The sequence below is a fragment of the Eleutherodactylus coqui genome, chromosome 1, assembly GCF_035609145.1.
Source record: "Eleutherodactylus coqui strain aEleCoq1 chromosome 1, aEleCoq1.hap1, whole genome shotgun sequence".
NCBI classification, from domain to species: domain Eukaryota; kingdom Metazoa; phylum Chordata; class Amphibia; order Anura; family Eleutherodactylidae; genus Eleutherodactylus; species Eleutherodactylus coqui.
Window position 1 is genome coordinate 500501302 of NC_089837.1, and position 15080 is coordinate 500516381.

Here is a 15080-nt window from a genome sequence, read left to right on the forward strand (position 1 = left end):
CTCAGTACATAAATACAGTAGCAGAACTAAGCGACTGTTGTTGGGGTGCTGATGGGCTTGTAGCAGCACCTTGGAACATTAGAGGGGTGCAAACAGCCAGGAGGAGAATGATTCCTATAGCTTCACAAGATGCGTAGGCACAGAGGAAGAACTAAAAGAGGCGAACCACATGGTGGCGCTCCCCGGTGATCAGTGCATTGTGCGACTGCATGGGTCGTGTGTAGCTGAGGCCGATCATGTAGGTGATGACTGACTGTGCTGCGGGGGCACTTTTGGCTCTTATGGGAGTACTGCGCCACTTTGGTTTTCTAGGGTTATGCGTGTTTGATTACTTTCTTTTTGCCTTGAGATACAGAGAATTACAAGAAGTAATCCCCAATTTTGTTGTCCTTTTATCTGCTCCATCTGCATCCCCCTTCATCGCCACAACCCCGGGTAATTAACCCCTTAACGACCAGCCCATAGTGGTTTTACGTCCTCCCGAAGTGGGCTTTATTCTCGAAGGACGTAAAAACGTGTCCTGCAGAGAATAATGCCCCTTGGGCTGTGGACGTGACGGCTCCATGCTGTCGGTGTCCGCAGGTAGCTGACAGCATGGAGCTGTCATCCCGGGCTGTTCGCAATGGATAGCGCCGATCGCAAAAAAGTAAATAAAAGTGCAATAAAAGTTAAAGATTCAGCTGCTCTGATGGATCGGATCCATCGGAGCAGCTGAGATTACTCACCGAGGTCCGCCGCACGACTCCCCGCTGTCCCGATGCTCCGTGCGCCGTAGCCGTCCTTCTGCGCATGCGCGCCAGGCGGCATTACGTCAGCCGCATGCGCAGAAGGCCCGGCGGACTTAAAATCTCCTGGCTCCCAGCTCCTGTAGGTAGCCGGGAGGCAGGAGATGTCAGCGGGGACCACGGTGAGCGGTCCCCGGTACCGCGATCGTCATTATCCAATGGATAACGACGATCGCGGAAGTGTGAAAAAAGTGTAAAAAAAGAAAAGTTTCACCTCCCCTCATGGATCGGATCCATGAGGGGAGGTGAAAATACTCACCTCAGGTCCGCCGATGTCCTCCAGCCGGTGTCGGGACCCCCCGCTGGCTTCTGCGATGTGCCGATGCGGCGCGCATGCGCAGAATCCGGCGAGCCCGGCAAATTCAAAATCTCCCTGCACCCGGCTGTCACAGATAGCCGAGTGCAGGGAGATATGACTGGGGACCGCTGTATGCGGCTTCCAGTCATATGATTACTGTTATCCATCGGAAAACGGTGGTCATATAAAGTTAAAAAGTTAAAAAAAAAAGTTAAAAAAGTTAGTTTCATCTCCCCTTATGGATCGTATCGGTAAGGGGGGATGAAATTACGTACTCAAGGTCCCGGATTTGTTCCCTGGTGGGATGTTGATCCACGGATCTTACCCCAGCTTCGGCGCATGCGCCCGTCAGCATGATGGCGGACGCATGCGCAAAAGTGAAAGATTGCCCAAGAAATGTAAAATCTCCCTGCTGCTGGCTACAAAAGGTAGCCAAGAGCCTGGAGATGTCACGGGGAGCCGCGGTATGCGGTTACTGGTCACGTGATCGCCGTTATCCAATGCATGATGGCGATCACGTAAAAGTTCTTTAAAAAGTGGCAGTTTCATTTCCCCTCACCGATGCGATCGGTTGGGGGAGATGAAGCATCTTCTCGGAGGTTTCCGTATTTGAATCCAGATGCGATTATCCTCCATGGACCCTTCCGGCTGCTGCGCATGCGCCCGCCGGCAAAATGCCGGACACATTCACAGGAGCCAGGAAGCCCAGGAAATTTTAAATCTACTTGCTCCCAGCGACCAACGGTCGCTGAGTGCTTGGAGCAGTGACCGGAGACCTCGTTGAGCGGTCCCCGGTCACATGATAAAGTAGCGATCTAACATTAGGCCGGTCACGCATGACCGGAGAGGAATTACAGGTTCTGCATGCGCTTGATCAGCGGTGATCCACGGATCAATCGCATGCATTGGATTACACAATTCCCCCCAATTAGCGGGTCGGAATTACGTAATCCACTCACAGAAACAGAACACGGCATGCTATATTTTACCGCGGCTATCCGCGACCTAGAGCCCATTGTGCTCTATGACGGTGGATATACTCGCAGCCCATGTGCAAATACATTGTGTATGAGCTGCGGGTACCCGGGTCATCGCTAAGCGACGGCGCGGGAAATGCAAACAAAAAAAAAGTACTGCGCATGACCGCCTGTGTGAGTAGGCAGTTATGCGCAGTACATTACGCGGCTGTACGCAGGGACACAGCCGGGGTCACAGCTGGGATCCTCTGCAGGCCTCCACAAGCGGATTCCGCCTACGGCTACGTGAGCCCGGCGTTATTCAGACCGCTACCAGTAATCCATAATTTACAAGAAGCCCCGGGAACGTTCGTCTTCCTGCAGTTCCAGGAGCAGCTTGTTGAGCGCCTTCTCTGTGAGACCGCTGCACCGCAGCAAGATTACAAAGCCTCACAGCACCACTTTCTACACCCCATCCCCGCCGCTGAGGATACGAAATACCCCCCAAAATACATGAGAGGAGGGGGGGGGGATACCCGGTTTTCTTGCCCCATGTGCCCAACCCAACCAGCCTCCGTAATTACCTCTGTCTTCGGACATAAAACGCAGTTTATATTATTACCTTTATCTAATATTTAGGGAACGCCTAAAAAAATGGGGATGGTGGGAGGGGATTATTTTTAGGAAGTCAAATTTTTTTCCGTATAAGTGGGCAATGGGGCCTGGAATTTATTCAGTTCTGCCCTGAAATCCAGCGGGCATTCCCTCCATTATGGGCCTAGCCATGTGTCCTGTAAGTAGATTAGGGCCACAATGGGTATGTTTCTGAACACGGGACAAACGGGGGTATTCATTTTGGGGTATACGTCTTCATTCCTATGTACACTTTCCAAAAAAAACCAGTTTTTAAATTGACACAATTGCCAAAAAAATGAAAATCATAATTTTTTTCCTTCTGCTTGGCTTAGATTCATTCAAAAACTGTGAAGTCAAAGAAGTCATCATACCCCTAGATAAATTCGGTAAGGGGTCTACTTTTCAAAATGGGGTCACTTGTGGGGGTTCTCCATCGTTTTGGTCACTCAATGGCTCTACAAGTGGGCAATGGGGACAAAATCTCCTTCAAGCAAAATTTCTGTTCCGAAAGCCACCGGTTGCTCCTTTCATTTTGGGCCCCATTGTGCATCCAGACATATGATTAGGGCCACAATGTGTATGTTTCTGAGCACGGGAGAAACGGGTATCCATTTTGGGGTGCAAGTCTTCATTCATATATGTGCTGTACAAAAAAACTGCTTTTAAAATGACAGAATTACCAAAAAAAAATGAAAATCGTAATTTTTTTCCTTCGGCTTGGCTTAGATTCATTCAAAAACTGTGAAGTCAAAAAAGTCATCGTACCCCTAGATAAATTCGTTAAGGGGTCTACTTTTCAAAATGGGGTAACTTGTGGGCGTTCTCCATCGTTTTGGTCACTCAATGGCTCTACAAGTGGGCAATGGGGCCTAAATCTCCTTCAAGCAAAATTTCTGTTCCGAAAGCCACCGGTTGCTCCTTTCATTTTGGGCCCCATTGTGCATCCAAACGTAAGATTAGGGCCACAATGGGTATGTTTCTGAGCATGGGACAAACAGGGGTATCCATTCTGGGGTGCAAATCCTAATTTTCATGTGTACTATAGAAAAAAGTCCAGCAAAGGCATGTAAATGAGCCGTCTAATGTCTTCAATCCATTTTTAATAACCGCATAGCTTAGGTTGAAACAAACCCGTCCATCACTCTCCGCCATCCTCGCGGTTTAACTACTTGAAGTAGTCCAGCTGTCATCTAAATAGCCCAAAGCCTCCGCCATAAATATGCATAGTATTAATGATCAAATGAAGAGCCTTTATGTCACAAGTGCCGCCAAGAAAGCCGCTTTCTGCAATGAATCTTGATGCCGCGTGCATGACAGGTAAGAGGTTGTGGGCACCAAGTAGAAAATGAGATGAGTTAAACGCCTTGGTAACAGGGGGCCAATATGTATAAGATTAGCAGCCACGTACAAGATTGCCCCCTAGTGGTCACAAAACTTAACAAAATTATACACTAACTGGCCACTTTATTGGTGACATCGGCCCTTTCATGATTAGTACAACTAAATACAGTTTCCTGCATGGAAATGACCCCCGTGACCCCGGAGTGTGGCATAAAATCACATGACAAGTTTTCTGTGGATCAGTTTCAATGTGACTCTACAAAAGTTGGGAAAATCCAGCAATCTTAGCGGCTTCCAACGGGGCCCAGTCATCGGTACTAGACTAGCCGGGCCGGGATTTCACCGGCCACCTTATGGGTGTAATGTAATGATATGGAAAGTATACCGAGAATGGTGTAATTGAGGAAAACCCATCAAAAGGGCATCCTGTGAATGGAAACAAGTGTCAGGGTAATTTCTAAGTACAGCACCAATCAGGCCCACCCCACTTGCCCCGCTGCCGGCGGAAAGAAGAAAACACCACACGGAGGTCTGGTATAGTTTCTCACACGGGGACATGACTGCGCTGCGCGCTTTATTACAGATTACATGAGATCTTATACCCTTTGGTCTCATCACTAGAAACGGGTGATGGGCTCATTGGCTAAAATTCACAGCATAACCATATATGGGAAGTCCGGATTTCCGTCCTGAAACAGTGAAAGTTCAGATGCATAGTTGAACGGTCTTCATCTAGATATGGCGCTTCTGGGAAAACGGCCAAGTACACGCGGCCTTGTCCGATTCTTCTTTGCTGTACATTTTGTCTTCGCCTGGCAAGGCCTTTGGAATATCTGGTATAAGGCGAAGTATTAAGTTTTTCATAGAGTTAGTACATATGAGAATAAAGTTAGTTATACATATAAAAAGAAAGGCACATAACTATATCTATATAAATGTATATATTCCAGTGTTTTCTTTTCTACCTACAAGGATATATATATTTCCTTCTCAAACCTCCCTAAAAACTTAATACGGAGATCAAGCACCAGGCCTTGCACTCTTCCTCGGTCGCCTCTCCCTTGCGTCAGGGTGTCTCCACTGCCCGTAAGTCCCTACTCCTAGGAGGGGGGACCCCTACCTCACCTCAGAAGGAGGCCATGGATTCCCTGGGCTTATTTCCGGGCATCCATACCCTCTATCTGTACAAGTTAACACCCCACAGGTTGCGTCCTCGCCGGAACCTAAGGTCTTCTGCACTATCCCTAGGCAAATGGGAAGTCCACTGACAGTTCATCTTAGGAGATCGGGACAGGCGCAGTACTAGTACATCTCTCCATGTTTTTGGTAACGTACGTGGTTGGCATTATCGGAACTGGCTCTTCATCTTTTTCAAACAAGGGAAATTTTGGTCATATTATCCAGTCCCTTACTCATACTCTTTTTGATGAAAGGGATAATACACATACAGGAAATTACATACCCCACCTCTTTCTGCTAAAATCATATCCAGGGCCACTCTATTTTGGAACGCCATAGATGCAGTGGGCCCTTACTGGTCCGCTAACCCTTGTAAAGCATCCCTGGTGTAGTTTACAAACCTCTGCTGATTGTAATAGATATAATTCATCCAATCTACATTATTATTAACAGTGACAATAGCAAATAAGGACTCAAAACCTGCTTTAACCTGATCTCTAGAATTAAATTCATCTGGCACCCCCCTTGGCACTCCTATTACATCTATGTGTACACGTGGAGCAAAGTTACCACCTTGAGTGTCAATGTCTCTCTTAGCACGGTGCGGTGTTGGATTCTCACCCTCAGTGTAGGCTTCATATTGCACATTTGATTGTATTAATTTGTTCTGATCCCTGAAACAGGGGGCTAGTGTACAGTAGTCAAAGGTGTGTGTTAGAGGAATTGTACCACATTATAGCATGTAAAGGATATGCAGGATCATGAGTTTTTTCAGTGCGAAGTGTGGATCCAAGTGGGTTTTCCTTCGAGCTTGACTGCAGTTGGGGTGGTGAGCAACATCTGGTAAGGACATTCAAACAGGGTTTCTCTCTCAAACTTTTTTACATAGACCCTGTCACCTGGTTTCAGATAGTGACACTCATCTGTAGGACCTGGTAGAAAAGCAGAGACTACAGAATGGATTACTAACAATTCCTTGGAGAGACCTATGACAAAATTAACAAGAAAATCATTTCCCAAGCTCAGCTACTGTGGCATGTACCCTCCGGAGAAAAAGAAAAACTAATGGGAGACACTCAATTCAAAATTTGACCATTTTCTTCATTGCCTTTTGTATCTACTTTCCCACTACTCCGCGGATGGTAGGGTGTGTGAAAAGCCTGGAATGTACCTAAACAGACATGATGTGTTGCATTATTTCACCTGTGAAGTGTGTACCTTTGTTTGACTCAATCACTTCCGGTGCCCCGTATCTGCGGATTACCTGCTTATTTACTTTAGTAACAGGGTAGGTCTCCGACCTGAAAAGACATCAACAACAACAAGCACATATTCAAACTTCCCAACAAGTAGGAGCTGAGTGTAGCCAATTTGCAATCCCTGAAATGGGTAGAGTGGCCCTGGCAAGTGTGATGTGGCAAATTTACTTCTGCCCTGCTGCTTACGGCAAAGATCATGCAAAATTGGACAAATGATGCAGCAGCTACAGAAAACCCAGGAGCCACCCGTCCTCGTTCAAGCGTCGACACCATTGCTGCTTTGAGAGGTGTGTCTTTCCGTGCGTCAGCTGGGCCATCATGGGGCACAGGGACTATGGTAAGCAAGTTCTGTTGACTGTTCACCATATGCCGTCCCTTTTTAGTCCATTTGTCTTTTTCTTCCTTGCTGGCTTGTAACTGTAAAGTCTTTAGCATATCAAAGTCAAAGTTCATATCAAAGCCCAAAGTTCATATCAAAGTCCAAGTTCATATCAAAGTCCAAGTTCATATCAAAGTCCAAATTCATATCAAAGTCCAAGTTCATATCCAAGTCCAAGGTATAGTCAAAGTCCAAAGTTATTGTTAAATTCTTCTTTTCTTCTTTTCTTCCACGGCTTGAGGGCCGCTGCCTTTGCTGTGTGGTCTGTGATGGCATTGCCTCTTGTTTCTCCGGTGTAGGAATTGGTGTGAGCTTTTCACTTTGTCAGGTAGAAGTAGAGCCTCCGTGAGGCTCTGCACTGCTGCATCATTTTTAATTGGCTGTCCTGTTGAGGTAAAAAACTGTCTGGCCTTCCATGTTGGGCCGTAATCATGAGCTATGCCAAATGCATACCGGGAGTCAGTGTAAATGGTTGCCGTCTTACCTGTGGCCACTCTACACGCCTCCGTGAGTGCTTTTAATTCCGCTTCTTGTGCTGAGACATGCGGAGGCAGAGGTTCTGCTTTTACCATGTCATGTTGTGTTACGACTGCATAACCGGAGTGGAGTTGTCAATCACCCTGGGTACCATCTATAAAAAACAACTCAAAATATGCATTGTTAACAAGGGCTTTCAGTAACTTTTTAAAACTTAAATTTCCTTGTTGCATCACTGCTAGACAATCAGGCTGGTATTCTATTTCAAAAAGATCAGAATCTTGTTGCAAAAAATTTAAAAATGTAAAAATGGCTTGCAAAAAATTTAAAATTGGCTGATTTGCAATACCTAGATCACCTATGCCTTCTCCTCCCCCCCCCCCCCCCCTTTGAACCAGGGTACTCAATTGAAAGACTAGTAGCCGAGTTCAAGGTAGTATAACATTGTAAAAAGATTTGATGGATGCAGATAAGGCCTGTAAAATGTTAGCACCAATAACAGAGACATGAGTTACATCAGGGCAGAATAATCTACAAACATCTATTAATATTTGAAATGTGATATCCTTTAAGCAAATTCATTATTAGTCTGATCCTGCCTGCAATGTCTTATCAAATTTGAGAGAGAAAAAAAAACTTTTACTAGCTGCTCAAGATCCTCACCCCCTCCCTTGTGGACAAGAGGGATGACCCACATTACGTACTTTTACATCATCTAGCTCCACCCCCTCAATACTGGCTGCGTGCGTCTTTTTTCAAACCTTCATTTCAGCTTAACAGTCTAAGCATCCACACCACAACCAAGTAAAGTCTTATGCATGGGGGGGGGGACTTTTATCCCCAGTCATTAACTCTCATCCATCCATGCGCTCAAGTCTGCTCCGTCACCCCCTTTGAAGGTGTACCAGTACATACAGATGCACAGACAAAAAAAAAAGTTTGACAAACAAACATACATCAGTTGAAAAACATTTAGGTGAGTGCTATAATGTTATAAAGTACATGATTCTATTGAGATGAGATTGTGAATGAGCGCTATCTTTGACAAATTATGTGAAAAAAAATTTGCTGACTGACTGAGACATTCTATATTTCTTATTTACTGAAGCTATTATATGCTATATTAAACACTGAAGTATTTTAGAATGTGTGACCCTGAGCTTTAGAATACCTGGCCCTCGGAACTGCGCCTTCGGCCACTAGCGCTGTCGGATGGGAAGTTTACCATCAGTTTGTCCACCAGCGCCCTGTGGTATAGCATCATTCTGGAACCCTTTTCCTCTTCGGGAATGAGAGTGGAAAGGTTCTCCTTATACCGTGGGTCGAGCAGTGTGTACACCCAGTAATCCGTAGTGGCCAGAATGCGTGTAACGCGAGGGTCATGAGAAAGGCATCCTAACATGAAGTCAGCCATGTGTGCCAGGGTACCTGTACACAACACATGGCTGTCCTCACTAGGAAGATCACTTTCAGGATCCTCCTCCTCCTCTGGCCATACACGCTGAAAGGATGACAGGCAAGCTGCATGTGTACCCTCAGCAGTGGGCCAAGCTGTCTCTTCCCCCCCCTCCTTCTCTCCCTCCTCCTCCTCCTCCTCTGGCCATACACGCTGAAAGGATGACAGGCAAGCAGCATGTGTACCCTCAGCAGTGGGCCAAGCTGTCTCTTCCCCCTCCTCCTCATGCTCCTCCTCCTCCTCCTGAACGCGCTGAGATATAGACAGGAGGGTGCTCTGACTATCCAGCGACATACTGTCTTCCCCCGCCTCCGTTTCCGAGCGCAAAGCGTCTGCCTTTATGCTTTGCAGGGAGCTTCTCAAGAGGCATAGCAGAGGATTGGTGACGCTAATGATTGCAGCATCGCCGCTCACCATCTGGGTAGACTCCTCAAAGTTTCCAAGGACCTGGCAGATGTCTGCCAACCAGGCCCACTCTTCTGTAAAGAATTGAGGAGGCTGACTCCCACTGCGCCGCCCATGTTGGAGTTGGTATTCCACTATAGCTCTACGCTGCTCATAGAGCCTGGCCAACATGTGGAGCGTAGAGTTCCACCGTGTGGGCACGTCGCACTGCGGTCGGTGCACTGGCAGATTAAACCGATGTTGCAGGGTCCGCAGGGTGGCAGCGTCCGTGTGGGACTTGCGGAAATGTGCGCAGAGCCGGCGCACCTTTCCGAGCAGGTCTGACAAGCGTGGGTAGCTTTTCAGAAAGCGCTGAACCACCAAATTAAAGACGTGGGCCAGGCATGGCACGTGCGTGAGGCTGCCGAGCTGCAGAGCCGCCACCAGGTTACGGCCGTTGTCACACACGACCATGCCCGGTTGGAGGCTCAGCGGCGCAAGCCAGCGGCCGGTCTGCTCTGTCAGGCCCTGCAGCAGTTCGTGGGCCGTGAGCCTCTTCTCTCCTAAGCTGAGTAGTTTCAGCACGGCCTGCTGACGCTTGCCCACCGCTGTGCTGCCACGCCGCGCGACACCGACTGCTGGCGACGTGCTGCTGCTGACACATCTTGATTGCGAGACAGAGGTTGCGTAGGAGGAGGAGCGTGGTTTAGTGGAGGAAGCATACACCGCCGCAGATACCACCACCGAGCTGGGGCCCGCAATTCTGGGGGTGGGTAGGACGTGAGCGGTCCCAGGCTCTGACTCTGTCCCAGCCTCCACTAAATTCACCCAATGTGCCGTCAGGGAGATATAGTGGCCCTGCCCGGCTGTGCTTGTCCACGTGTCCGTTGTTAAGTGGACCTTGGCAGTAACCGCGTTGGTGAGGGCGCGTACAATGTTACGGGAGACGTGGTCGTGCAGGGCTGGGACGGCACATCGGGAAAAGTAGTGGCGACTGGGAACCGAGTAGCGCGGGCCCACCGCCGCCATCATGCTTTTGAAAGCCTCCGTTTCCACAAGCCTATACGGCAGCATCTCCAGGCTGATCAATTTGGCTATGTGCACGTTTAACGCTTGAGCGTGCGGGTGGGTGGCGGCGTACTTGCGCTTGCGCTCAAACACTTGCGCTAGCGACGGCTGGACGGTGCGCTGAGAGACATTGGTGGATGGGGCCAAGGACAGCGGAGGTGAGGGTGTGGGTGCAGGCCAGGAGACGGTAGTGCCTGTGTCCTGAGAGGGGGGTTGGATCTCAGTGGCAGGTTGGGGCACAGGGGGAGAGGCAGTGGTGCAAACCGCAGGCGGTGAACGGCCTTCGTCCCACCTTGTGGGGTGCTTGGCCATCATATGTCTGCGCATGCTGGTGGTGGTGAGGCTGGTGGTGGTGGCTCCCCGGCTGATCTTGGCGCGACAAAGGTTGCACACCACTGTTCGTCGGTCGTCTGCACTCTCAGTGAAAAACTGCCAGACCTTTGAGCACCTCGGCCTCAGCAGGGTGGCATGGCGCGAGGGGGCGCTTTGGGAAATGGTGGATTATTCGATCTGGCCCTGCCTCTACCCCTGGTCACCGCACTGGCTCTTCCAACCTGCCCTGCTGCTGCACTTGCCTCCCCCTCTGAAGACCTGTCCTCAGTAGGCTTGGCAAACCAGGTGGGGTCAGTCACCTCATCGTCCTGCTGCTCTTCCTCCGAATCCTCTGTGCGCTCCTCCCTCGGACTTACTGCAATTACTACTACCTGAGTGATAGACAACTGTGTCTCATCGTCATCGTCCTCCTCACCCATTGAAATCTCTTGAGACAGTTGCCGGAAGTCCCCAGCCTCATCCCCCGGACCCCGGAAACTTTCCAAAGGTTGGGCATCGGTCACGACAAACTCCTCCGGTGGGAGAGGAACCATTGCTGCCCATTCTGGGCAGGGGCCCGAGAACAGTTCCTGGGAGTCTGCCTGCTCCTCAGAATGTGTCATTGTAATGGAGTGAGGAGGCTGGGAGGAAGAAGGAGCAGCAGCCAGAGGATTCAGAGTTGCAGCAGTGGACGGCACAGAACTCTGGGTGGTCGATAGATTGCTGGATGCACTTTCTGCCATCCATGACAGGACCTGTTCACGCTGCTCATTTTCTAATAAAGGTCTACCACTTGGACACATTAATTGTGAGATGAATGTGGGGACGCCAGAAATGTGCCTTTCTCCTAATCCCACAGCAGTCGGCTGCGATACACCTGGATCAGGAGCTCGGCCTGTGCCAACACCCTGACTTGGGCCTCCGCGTCCTCGCCCGCGTCCACGTCCTCTAGGCCTACCCCTACCCCTCAGCATGGTGTATTACCAGTAGTGCAGAAACAGAACGCTGTAATTAAATGTGCAGCTTATTGGCCTGTGGTTGGAGGCTGACTTTGCTTACGGAACGCACAGCAGAGCAAGGAAAGAATTTTGCGCAAGCCTGCTGTAACACTTAGCTGGCTGCGTATTAATTAGGACTACTACCCCCAGCAGAGACGCAGTACACTCAGGACGGTCACAGGCAGCCCAAATAGTTTTTTTGTCCCAAATTTTTTTGGAAAAGCCCACTGCCTATATAGACAGTATATGTTTTTCACTGTCCCTGCCTCAGCACTACTGGCCCTATACTATGTAAAATTACTGCAGACTGTTTCCCTCTGGACAGGATGACAGCAGTGATGTAACGGGCAACGCAGAGCAAGGAAAGAATTTTGCGCAAGCCTGCTGTAACACTTAGCTGGCTGCGTATTAATTAGGACTATTACCCCCAGCAGAGATGCAGTACACTCAGGACGGTGACAGGCAGCCCAAATAGATTTTCTTGTCCCAAATTTTTTTGGAAAAGCCCACTGCCTATATAGACAGTATATGTCTTTCACCTTTTTCACTGCCCCAGCCTCAGCACTACTGGCCCTATACTATGTAAAATTACTGCAGACTGAGGACGCAATGCTCTGCACGGCCGATATACAAAAAAAAAAAATGTGCAACACTGCAAAAAGCAGCCTCAACAGTACTGCACACGGTCAGATGTGGCCCTAAGAAGGACCGTTGGGGTTCTTGAAGCCTAAAATCACTCCTAACACTCTCCCTATAGCAGCTCCAGCATCAGCAGCACTTTCCCTGAGCTATGTCAGAATGCATCTGTGGCGAGCCGCGGGAGGGGCCGATTTATATACTTGGGTGACACCTGATCTCGCCAGCCACTCACTGCAGGGGGTGGTATAGGGCTGGAACATCACAGGGGGAAGTTGTAATGCCTTCCTTGTCTTTCTATTGGCCAGAAAAGCGCGCTAACGTCTCAGAGATGAAAGTGAAAGTAACTCGAACATCGCGTGGTGCTCGCCTCTAGTAACGAGCATCTCAAACACGCTAATACTCGAACGAGTATCAAGCTCGGACAAGTACGTTCGCTCATCTCTAATGTTCAGATGTTCATACTACTTACTGCTTTGAACTTGAAGGACTTTTGATTTCTTCCACTTTTACTGGGATACCAGCTGTTTATGTTGTAACCTCTCTTGTGAATAAACCAACATGAATGGACTTTTGTTGTTTGCCTGGTGTTTAAACCCCCTGGAGTGTCACAAGTGGTGGAGGATTGCGTTGGCAAATAAAGACCCACTAATAAATGTCCTGGGTGAAAACAGCAATAGGAGCTGCCTCTACACACATGGAGGAGGTGATGAAACAGTTGGTGCAAGCAAATCTGCAACAACAGGAGACCAACCAACTCCTGATCAAGCAAATGGCTATGCTGTCTGAGACTGTCAAAAAAGGGACTGCAGGTCTTTTCAGTAAAAAGACCAGTATGGACATACTAAAGACGGTGAGAGGGGCATTGCAGAAAATGACTCCAGAAAACGATACGGAAGCTTTCCTCACAATCTTTGAGAGAGTAGCAGAAAGGGAAAAGTTGCCTCCAGAGCAAAGGGGGGAAGAGGTGCTAGCCCCCTACTTGACTGGGGAGCCTCAGAAGGCCTACTATGACCTGACACAGCAAGACGCATGTGAATATGGCAAACTGAAAGTGAAAATTCTTGCTTGCGTGGGAGTTAGTATGGCGGTCAGAGCTCAAGGGGTCCACAACTGGAAGTACCACCCGGACAAACCTCCCAGGTCCCAGATGTTTGACCTGCTCCACCTGGCCCAGAAGTGGCTACAACCAGTCTTCCTCCTCTGCATAAATGGTGGAGAAAGTGGTGATGGATCGGTTCGTGCAGACCCTGCCCAGAGCCATGCAGCGTTGGGTTGCTCAGGGAGATCCATGAGATGCAGACGCGCTTGTAGGTCTGGTGGAAAGGTACCTCACCGCAGAGGGATGTCGGCTGCTGTGGGATTCGTTGGCTGTGACCCTGAACCTAAGGGTGATACCCGGTCTAATGCAGATCATTCCAGAAGGAACCAAGCAGCTCCACTTACTTGTTGGGAGTGGCAGGCACCTGGGCATATTGCAGCTCACTATCCTACCTGAGCTGAACCGATAGAATGTACATATGGACACAGCTGCTCGTTAGGGGCTCACCCCGCATGTGGCGCAGTTCCTTCAAGAGACCAACAGCCACAGATGTGTCAGGTAACAGTGAACGGTGCCAGGGTTGCTGCGCTCCTCGACTCAGGGAGCCTGGTCACGTTGATAGATGCCTCCCTACCGCACGTGCTCTCCTCTGAAGGGAGGTTGGGGGTGGTGTGCATCCATGGGGATACCAGAGAGTACCCGGTTGCCCAGGTATCGATAACCACAGACTCTGGGACTCGTAAGCATCAGGTTGGGGTGGTGGGAAAATTACTCCACCCTGTGATTATTGGGAGAGACTTTCCCGTGTTTTGAGACCTGTGGATGAAGGTGTCACACCCCGGCGATCATGTGGATACTACAGGACTCAATAAGGGTACATTGAACTCTCTGATGGATAATTCTGTTGCTACCAATAACTTTCCCTTTGCAGGTGTGACTTTGGGTGATGACGAAGTCCCAGAACTACAGGTGCTTGATCTGGAGGTGGCTCCGAGTAACTTTCAGTCGGCCCAAATCACTGATCCCACGTTGAAAAATGTTTCGGTGGTAAATGGTACTCCCCAAAATGTGGGGGCTGAGGGGCGCTTCCCCCGCTTTGAAACGTATAATCAATTGTTGTACTGAGTAAAACAAGTACGAGGTGAGGTAATGAAACAACTGCTACTACCTGGTTGCTATAGACGCAGAGTCTTGGATATGGCTCACACACATGTATTGGGGGGGGTCACCTGGGAGCAGACAGGACACAGGAGCGCATCCTACAAAGGTTCTTTTGTCCAGGATGCATGTGTGAGATAACGTCGTTTTGCCAGTCCTGTCCTGTTTGCCAGGTGACCGCACCTGTTCCTCAATTTAAAAGCCCATTGGTACCATTGCTGATAATTGAGGTACTCTTTGAACGGATTGCAATGGACTTTGTGGGGCCCCTAGTTAAAAACGCTAGGGGTCATCAGTATATACTGGTAATCGTAGACTATGCAACCAGATATCCAGAGGCGGTTCCACTAGGAAACTCTTCGTCCAAAAGCATTGAAAGAGAATTGTTCCACATGTTTTCCCGGGTTGGTCTTCCTAAAGAGATATTGACTGATCAAGGAACACCTTTTATGTCCAAGATTATGAAGGAACTGTGTAAACTCTTGCAGATTAGGCAATTGCGTACTTCTGTCTACCACCCGCAGACCGATGGGCTGGTAGAAAGATTCAACAAAACTCTAAAAAACATGTTAAAAAAAGTAGTAGAGAAGGATGGTCGCGATTGGGACTGTTTGTTGCCCTACCTGATGTTCTCTATTAGAGGAGTACCTCAAGCCTCCACTGGGTTCTCGCCCTTTGAGTTACTATATGCACGGCAACCCCATGGATTGCTTGAC